The following is a 10,000-nucleotide window of genomic DNA, read 5'->3' as shown; positions in this document are numbered from 1 at the left end:
GGAGCGTCGAGTTGTTTTTATCGCACATAAAGTAGCGGCGAGTCGCGCGTCTCTGCAAACGAGTGCAGTTTGTAACGTTTCTGTCTGCTTGGTTTCAAAGAACTCAAACTCTAAAACAGAGCAGTTAATAAAGGGATTGGTGTCAGTGTGACCACAGCTGGTCATTAATGCAAAGTAAGAGCAAGAACTGAACCAAATCACTAGTAACTCACTAAGGTAGCGGCTAAAGCGCCTCCAGCTGTCCAGATGTTCTGTCACCAAACTGATGCTCAGACTTCAACTAATGTTTTTTTAAATCCACCATCCATGATTAATGTACTAGTCCTATCGCTCTTATTTTGAAAGCTTGGACCTTCCTGTGTTGTGCTTCTCATCTCACTCACAGCTGCTTTTCAAACGTTTTCATTTTTTTTGTTCTTTTACATCTGGAAAGCAGCTTTTTATTTTGCTGCTGCACCAAACTGAGAAGGTTTCCAGGACGACAGCTGGTCAGAGCTCGAAGCTGTAATAAACGCAGAAATCTCTGATCCTCTGGACAGCTGCTGGAGGCTGAATGAAAACTCTGAGATGAATGTGAGTGTGTTGGCCAAATCTTCTGAAAGGTGGAAGATTTTGTCATGCCAGACTGAATCTGACACCTGAGACACCTGAGCCCACATCATCAGCACTTTTATCTACAGATGGCTGTTGTGCAACCTGTGTGAGAGATCTGAGTTCAGATCAGGATCAGCTCTGTCATGTTTAACAGGGTCACGGATCCACAGAAAACGACATCTAAAAGCTGGAAAACTGTAGAGAAGCTTTGAACTGGATGCTTATTCGTGTTTACTTCCTGTTTTGGTTTGACCTTCGTGTCTTCTAGAAGTCACAGTCTTAAATCTGAATCCCTGTTAATATTTGTTTCTTTTATATGTTTTTAATCAGCTCGTGGCGATAAAGCACGAATCAGCTTTTATGGCTGCGCTCCGGCGAATCAGATCGAAGCAGAAAGTCTCAAACTCTGGTTTTACTTTGGCAATCACCCCCTCCCTCCCCCCCAACATCATGTTACCCAACAGCCTGCGTGGAGCCAAATCCATCATCCTTTAACTCAGTTTCCCAGACTTGATGCTGCGGGAGCTGCGCTGATTGGACCGCTCAGGTTTAAGTTTATTAAGGTCAAAGTTGAATGAGCGCTCAGCGAAGGTGTGCCTGTGCTGCTGATGACCAATAAAACGTCCACGGGCCAGCATCTAACCCGTCAGTCTGTTTGCACATGCCTGAATTCCCATAGTTCTGGTTTATGGCCACAGCTCACTGTGTCCTCATGAGTCAACAGCTGAAGGGTTAGCACTCAGCTGGATCAGTGGGGTGAAAGCTACGCTCTGTTTGGTTGTTATGTCGTTAGACGACAGCACTTCCTCTTAAAGCACTTATTTGTTTAATTGTTACGGGTCAGGTGAAGGACGGTCAGCAGTAAACGCTGAGCTGCTTCCACGTTTGAAACTTTGTGGACTTTTTAAACCAGCTCCAACCTTAGCTAAATATCCAGGTCCGAACCACAATGTACGTATTAACAGGTAGCAGCAGGAGTGGGTTAGCAGCTGGTTACCATTACATGGTCTGGTTATCTGGTTAACCACCAACTGCTTCAGTTCATCCAGACGAACGTCCACAGGTAACAGCAAACGCCTTTTAAAGCACACGATCAAACCTCCTGACAGCAAAACAACCAATCACAGCAACAGCCAGTTAAAAGCATGAATGTAGGCTAATGTCCTGAAACTGAACAGCTCCGAATCAGAAATAATCACCATCAAAATCCATCACAGGGTCCCTGTATCCTTCTCTCACGCCCACCTGCAGAAACACTCGCTTAACCAGCAGCCTCCTCACTGGGAGGCAACCAGCTCGAGATCCTTTGCTGGTGGAGCAAGAGTGTTGCGGTTTCCTCTGATGTTTCTCGCCCTGATCCCTCGTTACCGAGGTCCTCGAATACTGTTCCAACAGCCGGAGCTGCAGGTGACCTTTCCGCCTTGCGAGACGGACGTTAGGGTGAAAAACACTCACTGGTCTGAGCCTGAGAACCAGAACCCACCCAAGCTGACCTGACACTGAACACAACTGTCACAATGCCATCAGACGTGCTGCAGTATCAGTGGAAACAAATCTGCACATCTGCCTGCACAGAGCAGATGAGGAGGACAGGAAGCCAGACACATAATGAATTTTCAAAATAAAAGAACCTTGTTTTCAAAGATGTGCAAAAGATGGAACACAGGTATGTGTTCCTGCGCCCTCCTCCACCTGCACTCCAGCTGTCTGAGTCACATTTAAAAGAAATACCTGGAAAGGAAGCGTCTTAAGTTCCATATCTGCCTGTTGGGTTAATGAATAATCACGTCAAATAATGGACGTTGCAATACCGACCAAATCACTGTGATTAGGCTGTTTGCCACAACTGAGCAGCTTTAATATACGCGGCGATAAACTTTATCAGACGTCCGGAGAGCTGGCGCGCTTTCAGGCTTGGTCTTCACGTTTTTTATTACTTTGTTTTACTCGACGTTTGGCTGTGAGCAAAAAACTACTCGGTTAAGATCGCAGCTTGGAGTCATCAGCAGGCTATCAGCAGTTTGGATGCCCGACAGTAGGGAGGTCAAAGGTCAAAACAGTTCCTCTGCAGGGCAGAAGGGCTCGCACAGAAACTGAAGTTCATAGATCTGTCATATCTGCTTTGTTTTTGCACATGGCTCAACAGGAAGTTAAAATGTGACAGTCAGCAGCGGGGGAGGAGCGTCCATGTTTCCATCACAGTGGACAGTTTCTTAATGCTTCATTAAAAGCCTGCAGCGTTTCAGCCTCTGAAACAACTGAGCTGAATAAAGATGAGGAGGAGGAGGAGGAGGAGGAGGGAGGTGAAGCAACGATAAAAGAAAGGTGTGAAGGACAAATAAAGACAAAGCCTGGACTTTGATCAGTCTGCATTCTTCTGTTTGTTTGCAGCACTAATGGGAAAAAGCAGGAACGTGCTGCGTTCACTGACTTCTGAGTTTGCAGGGCTTCAGCCTGTATCCTCTGACACTGCTGGGCTCTGTCGTCATGGTGACGCCGTGTGATCACGCTGCTCTGTACCTGTCGCTGTTTGACTTCACCTTGTTTGTACTGAAAATAAACGCTGTTGCAGGTTTAAACAGAGTCCTCTGTAATCAGCACAGATGCAAATCTTTGTTCAGCAGGGTCGGTGTAACTGCTCTAAACACTAACTTCTCCACAGGCGTCACCGAGAGGGGCAACCCCTGATATGGTCATCCGTGGGCACACCTGCAGGAGCGAGTCAATAAGAAGCTGGCTTCAAAGGACCCGTGGTTGTAGTGGGAGGGGCTAAAACTAAAACAGGTGGTTTCGGACAAAGGTTAAGAAAGAGAAGGATTATTCTGAACTCTGAATCATGCAAAGCTGCTCTAAAGAAATCAAAGAATTTTTAAAAACACATGTAAGGAGGAGCAGAAGCCTCAGGCCAATCAGAGAGCAGCACGAAAAAGTCCCCCAGTGAGCTGTACAACACCCACGGAGACATCAGGAGGCTCACGTGGACCTGTGATCTGCAGCAATCTTTCACCTGCACTCAGTTAATCAGTGACGTTTCCTGCCACGGTCACACCTGCTACCTCAGACTGTGGACTGCAGCTTCAGGACTCAGAGGGAGCTGTAGTGCAGCAGAAACACCTCTGACCTCAGCTGACCTCTAAAGAAGCAGACTCACAAGCTGCCAGGAACCGTCAATAATGGGCCGCACGTACATTTACTGCAAATACCCACAAATCCAGTTTCAGCTAAAAGTCTTTGCTTTTCACTTTTACGGCTGCCAAGTACAAAGTGTCACTTCCTGTCTTTTCTAATATCACTGATCGATCCGAATAAATTAAATCCAATCTTCACTTTAAATTCAGTCATGTTTAGTTTCTGCTCAAAACCCCGAAAACTTTCACTTCTCTGCATCTGAAATCATTCTAACAGATAATAAACTCTCCGTGTCCGCTGCTCCATCAGCGGGTGTTCGTTACTCACAGCGCGGGGACATGGTGGCGGAGCGGCGGGTCACACTGTCACCAGGAGCCGGGCTGAGGCGTCCAGGAGCCGGACACCGGGCGAAGAGACAGCGCAGAAAAGCTCGACTCACTCTGAGGAGAAAGCTGCGGCTCTGGGACTGAAGACGCACAGAGGAGGAGGGGGTGCTGCCTTCAGGCACGGCCGGAAATTTCGCAATCGCAACGGGAGCTGCGCAGTGATAGGTCAGAGACCGCTGACGCTTTATCGCTGTGATAATATCATATATGACGTGTGTCACACACACAAGTCTAATGAATCCATGAAAACAAACTGACTTTGTTATTATAATTGCTGTTGTTATGATGATGATGAAGATGATGATGGTCGGGTGCTGCGGGTCATAAACACTGTGCTGACGTCACAGTTGGCACACAAACCAACTGTTCATTTCAGCGATCAGACTCGCCGGTGACTCGGCGGCGTCCCGCTGATGTGCGACCATCAGCACTTTCATCCCGCTCACCGCAGGCTCAACAACAGCGTAGAATCAGAATCAGAATACTTTATTGATCCCTGGGGGAAATTATTTTTTGTTACAGTGCTCCATTTTAAACCAACAGCGTAACAAAGAGGCCAAGAATGCAGCACGGGGGGGTGGGTGGGGGGGTTACAGGAACTCTGAATATTTAGTCCGAAATACTGAATAATTGTATTAAACTGGAGTTTTGAAGCACGTATGCAGCCCTGGTCCTGTTTATTATGTGACAAGATAAAACTATAAGAATCTAAACATGATCTCAGGATTGTTTTACAAAGTGGAAAAAAACATTTAGACCTGATTTAAACAAACTGTTCACATCTGTAACTAAAGTAAATATATGGCATTACTGTATCAGAATTTCTGATTTATTAAAGTGCAAATCTCTTTAATTCAGCATTTTCTAATTATTTTAATGACTTATTGTTCAGTAGCTCGGTCTATAATAATGTAGGTCAAACAGTCAACAGTCTGTTTGACCTGCTCCCCTCAGGCAGGAGGCTCCGGTCCATTCGCACCAGAACCTCTCGCCATAAGAACAGTTTCTTCCCCTCTGCTGTTGGACACATGAACAATAACCATATGACTGTCCCCGCCACTAACACATGACCCTACGCTGTGTCACTGCATCATTCCATGTTTGGCACTGATCACCACCTGCACTCATGCACATATCTTTCCACGTAGCACTTTTAATTCTTATCCCTACTTTTATTTTTTTCCATGTCTATTTAAGTGCTATTTATGACAGCATGTTTGCACTGAAGCACCGCAGCAATTTCCTAATGTTGTAAACCTGCTCAACATTTGGCAATAAACCCCTTTCTGATTCTGATTCTGATTCTGATGTAATTGTTTTGCCAAATAATAAGCAACAAAAGCTCCACGAGGTGCAGTGATTATACTCAGGACATGCAGGAAACGCTGTAAGTATAACATGGAAATACTAAATGAGGTACAAGTACATTAAACCTGAGCAAAGTACTCAGTTACATTCCTGCAGGTCCTATCCTCGCTCTCATCCTGTGGTATCACGATTCAGTGGGGGCGGTGCCACCCCCTGCCCCCCTCCTATCCGCGCCCCTGTGGCTGAGGAGAACTGTCGATACCTTTTAAATTCATGCTGGAACTTTTGTTTTTTGTCAGATGTGATGTTTTTCCCCCTGGCCCTCCGTAGATTTGTATTTTGTGTTCCTGATCTGGTGGATTTGTTGCCCCAAACACATTAATCACCGGTTTGCTCCGTGTGTGCTGCTGCGTTTCTCTCCCGTGTTTGTTTTGGGGCATTGGAGACTTTTCGCAGCAGCAGAGACAGACGGGAAGCACCAGAGAGTCCTCGGACTCAGCACAGCGGGCTGAAATCACCTTCACCTCAGGACCGACACACAGAGCGATCCGCTCGAGGCCACTCCCCCCTCAGGTCTGCCTAAAGTCACACTCTGACTTTCACTCTCAAAGTCACGCTGCCTCCTCACAGAAAACGGTCACTTTTCATTCAGCAGCAACAAAATCACACTGTGTGTGTGTGCGTGCGTGCGTGCGTGCGTGCGTGTGTGTGCGTGCGTGCGTGCGTGCGTGTGTGCGTGTGTGTGTGCGTGCGTGCGTGCGTGTGTGCGTGTGTGCGTGCGTGCGTGCGTGCGTGTGTGTGTGTGTGCGTGCGTGCGTGCGTGTGTGTGTGTGTGTGTGTGTGTGTGCGTGTGTGTGCGTGTGTGTGTGTGCGTGTGTGTGTGTGTGTGTGTGTGTGTGTGCGTGCGTGTGCGTGTACACTGTTCATCAGTTGCTTCAGTAAAGCACGGATATGTGATCAGTTCCTGTCCTGCTGCTGATGAGACTCTCACGCGCTTGGAAAAGATGCTTTGAGGTTGTAGCTCCTGAACTCTGAAACCGCCGCCCTCAGCCAATCAGGTCGGCTCTGGTTTGTTTTAAACGTTAGCTTGTCTTGATTTTTAGGCCATGATTGGCCACAGCTGAAGCATGAACGTAAGACTGTGCGTCTGCTGGAACACACTGATCTTTAATACATGTGAAGCGTGTTGTGACAGTCTTATTAGTCTCATTAGTGCAACTGCTGTTTGTACTTTCTCACCTCATACTAGCAGGAAAACCTTTGACTGTTTACTCCACAAACCCCCCTTCAGGTTTTAGCTTTGTGTCTAAATCTGTGTGTCTGGTGCAGTTTTATCAGGATATTTGTTAAATAAATGACTGAGAGCAGTCTCCCCCCACGCCTCCAGTCTGACAGGGACACCACCAGCTCCACTGTGCAGCTTACAGATCAGGTCAACCTCAGCTGCTGGAACAGCACAGCGAGTATATACGCATGAGCACAGGTGGAGAGAAACACCAACACTCAGCTTTTCATGTCTAATTCAACAGCATACACACTCACTTCCTGTCTTACTCTTTCTTTGTTGGACTTTTCCTTTGTTCTTTCTGTTTTTCACTAAACCAAGAACGCGAGAGCTAAAGTTAGACCTCAAGGGAAAGTCTGAAGTCTGCAGGAAGCAAATGGAAGTCAGTGTAATGTCCTCTGAAGTGTGTGTGTGTACGTGTTTAGACATCTTTGTGAGGACCAGAAATTGACATGCTACTATACTTGTGGGGACCAAAAGTCACTTATGAGGACAAAGTGTCCGTCCCCACGAGTTTGAAGGTAATGTTTGAGGCTCAAGGTGTGGCTTAGTGTCAGGGTTACAGTTAGGTTATGGTTATGGTGAGCATGTAGGGGAAGCACTATGTCGATGAGAGGTCCCCGCTAATATATGAAAACGAGTGTGTGTGTGTTACATTCCTGGCTGGGAGTCATCCATCAGCTGGTAAACACCTCACAAAAGAGGTCTCACAGTACTCATTAACTGCTTTCAACACAAGTCAAAGCAAACACACACACACACTGACCCCGGTGACCTTGCCCTCACTCACAGATGACCTTTCACCGCAGTCTCCATGATTTCCTCACTTCTGATCAACACATTCTGGATCAATCGTTCCTCTTTTTCCCCTTGTTTCATTTTCCTGAAACGACTCGCTCCAGCAAAGAAGCTCAGTTTTCCGAGGCACCTGGAACGCATCACGGGAGGAGAAAGTCCGCGTGTTTTATGAGGTGATAACGGTTTGGGTTAAACGTTGTTTCACACCCAGCTGACGTCGACAAGCCGCACAAGTGTGGAATAAATAATTATAAACAGAACAAGAACGTGGCTCCAGTTTTCGGCCAAATGCACCGGATTCATCTGACCTGGGATCAGTTTTGAAGGAGCATTGGTCCAGAGGAGATGAGGCTGTTTCTCCATCGTGGTCACATGTGGCTTCTTCTCTGCATGATGGAGCTGTAACCTCCACGCTGGTTTCTGGAAGTGTTCCTGAGCGTGTGCAGTTATCCTCCTGGATCCTTTAATGATGATGACATGTGCTGTCAATGATCAATCACAGATGTTCACAGATGTTTGAGGGTCGATGAATACCCGATTAACCTCCTTAGTGCTTCTTTTTGGTAACTCTTACGTCTCCGACCTTTAAAACTGTGTGAGTCCTTTATCTGATCAAACTGCAGCTCAGCATCAGTCCTTCTCTCTGATCTCAGATCAGCTGGCTGCTCTGTGATGACCTCCACAGCGTCGTGGAAGAATCGCAGACACGGCGAGGGGGAGGAGCTCCATCAGGGGAGTGGGAACTTAAATCTGAGCAGAGAGCGAGGATCACCCATCCCACCGTGAGGAGGAGCACGGGGTGGTCAGCACTGCTGCCACTAGAAGGTTGTGGGTTTGAATCCACTGGCTGGCTGGGTTCTCCTGTGGCTTCCTCCCACAGTCATGCGTGGGCTTGGGCTAACGGGCTGTGGGTGTGGGTGTGAGTGGTTGTCTGTCTCTCTGTGTTAGCCCTGAGAGTCACCTGTCCCCCCCACCACCCTGAATCAGCTGCAGATAAGAACCTGGCTGAGATGGTTCATGTTTGTGTTAAATGTCATACGTGAGTGTTGATCATCTTCACTGTGGACGAATCTTTGGATGCAAGTTTCATGAGAGAAAATCCCAGAGACAAAGAGCTCGATGACTCAAACAGATACGTCTCAGCTTGTTCCAGATCTGCGCCGGACTCTCCAAAATTTCACACCAGCGTTGTGAAACGGTCGATGTGAAGGGAAAGCTGCGCAGCCGAGTCAGCAGCTGCAGATTTAATAAAAGAGCTGGTTTCAGGTCAGTGGGGCACAAAGAGAGAAGTCCGTACAGTCAGTGTGGTTTTGTTTTTGCTGCTGCTGTTTCTTCCAGTTTCACCGGCCAAGGAGTCGAGAATCGAAACTCTTCCACAAAAATGGCAACGATTTCACAAGCCCAGTGTCAGCGTGTGCTGCTGTGACCTTCAGGTGTTTAATGCAGCTTAGATCTGAACGGTAAATCAGCCAAAACAAGTCACGTCACATCAGCATTGGGCTACTTTTAAGAACCAGACAATCAGCAGACTCGTTCACAGAGAACGTTCCAGAATAATACAGGAAAATCAGTTTGACCACCTTCAACCGGCCACTGCAATAAAGTACGTTTTTTATGCTTGATCCAGAAGGACGCATCAACCTCAGCCTGCAAATCTGAATCCGAGTCACTGAAACTGCAGTTCCTCCAACGTCCACCAGAGGTCGCCCCCCAAAGCAACTCACTCCCCGCACATTCATGTGAAAAACAAAGTTTCCACAGACTGCAGTAGGGCTGGGTGTCGTCACTGATTCTAGAATCGATTCGATTCAATTGGATTTGAATCTGGGAAATTTTGCCTCAGACAGTCAGAAATATTATAATTCAGATCAGCACATTTACATATTTTTGTATCTATAAAAAGGAAGCTGACACTCACGAGACTTTATCACAGGTGTGTGCGTCACAGCGAGGCCTTTGTGTCAAAGCAGCTGAAGATAAAACACAGAAACACATGAAGGTGGTTTTCCTGTTCTGGGATTTTATAAAAATATTCTGCAGTAGATCAAAAACGAAAGAAACCCATTAATCAACATATGAACATCACCTCTGAAGTTACAGCGGTTTTACTAGAGACACAATGTTTTGCATTTTGCATAATTTTAAAAAGTTTACATTCGTTCAGTGTTGAACGGCAGAAATTAGGTTTTCTTTTCGGAAGTAAGTAAAAGGAAACAAACAGCGGCCGACAGCCTGTAAACAACGGCCGACAGCGCTGTAAACAACGGTAGACTTGTGCGTAACAAGCAAGCGAATAATGCAGAAAACAGATTTTTATACCCGAAACTGTTGTTGAAGTACAGAGAGCGAGAGAGCTGTGCATGAAGTGTGATTTTTATCATGAGGATGTTTATGTGAAGCGCAGTTTGGATCTTCTTTTGCTGCTGGTTCAGTCAATCTTGTTTGGAGAGACATCAAACTAACAGCTTTAGAATCAGCGCATAAAGGGCGTGAACACAAA

The 10,000-nt window shown here is 46.6% G+C and overlaps 1 protein-coding gene across 3 annotated transcripts in view; it reads right to left on the bottom strand.

Moving 5' to 3' along the window:
- The window catches only part of exoc3l2b (exocyst complex component 3-like 2b), a 39,080-nt gene that overhangs the window by 26,858 nt on the left and 2,222 nt on the right, over nt 1–10,000 (bottom strand). Inside the window, exon 2 of one of the 3 annotated variants that reach the window (XM_086262555.1) lies at nt 9,419–9,470. The exons of 1 other annotated variant lie outside the window; for it this stretch is intronic. The gene's annotated coding sequence lies outside the window, so the exon portion shown is untranslated. Of the gene's footprint in view, nt 1–4,050; nt 4,133–9,418; nt 9,471–10,000 lie in introns of those variants that run through there. One more of the 3 variants, XM_086262553.1, reaches the window with a different exon arrangement.

The sequence above is a fragment of the Aulonocara sp. 'chitande type north' Nkhata Bay genome, linkage group LG14, assembly GCF_057382095.1.
Source record: "Aulonocara sp. 'chitande type north' Nkhata Bay isolate Kocher_YH1m ecotype deep benthic linkage group LG14, A_spYH_male_GT1.1, whole genome shotgun sequence".
Taxonomy (NCBI): domain Eukaryota; kingdom Metazoa; phylum Chordata; class Actinopteri; order Cichliformes; family Cichlidae; genus Aulonocara; species Aulonocara sp. 'chitande type north' Nkhata Bay.
The sequence above is the reverse complement of the archived record's forward strand: the minus strand, read 5'-3'. Positions and strand labels throughout refer to the sequence as shown.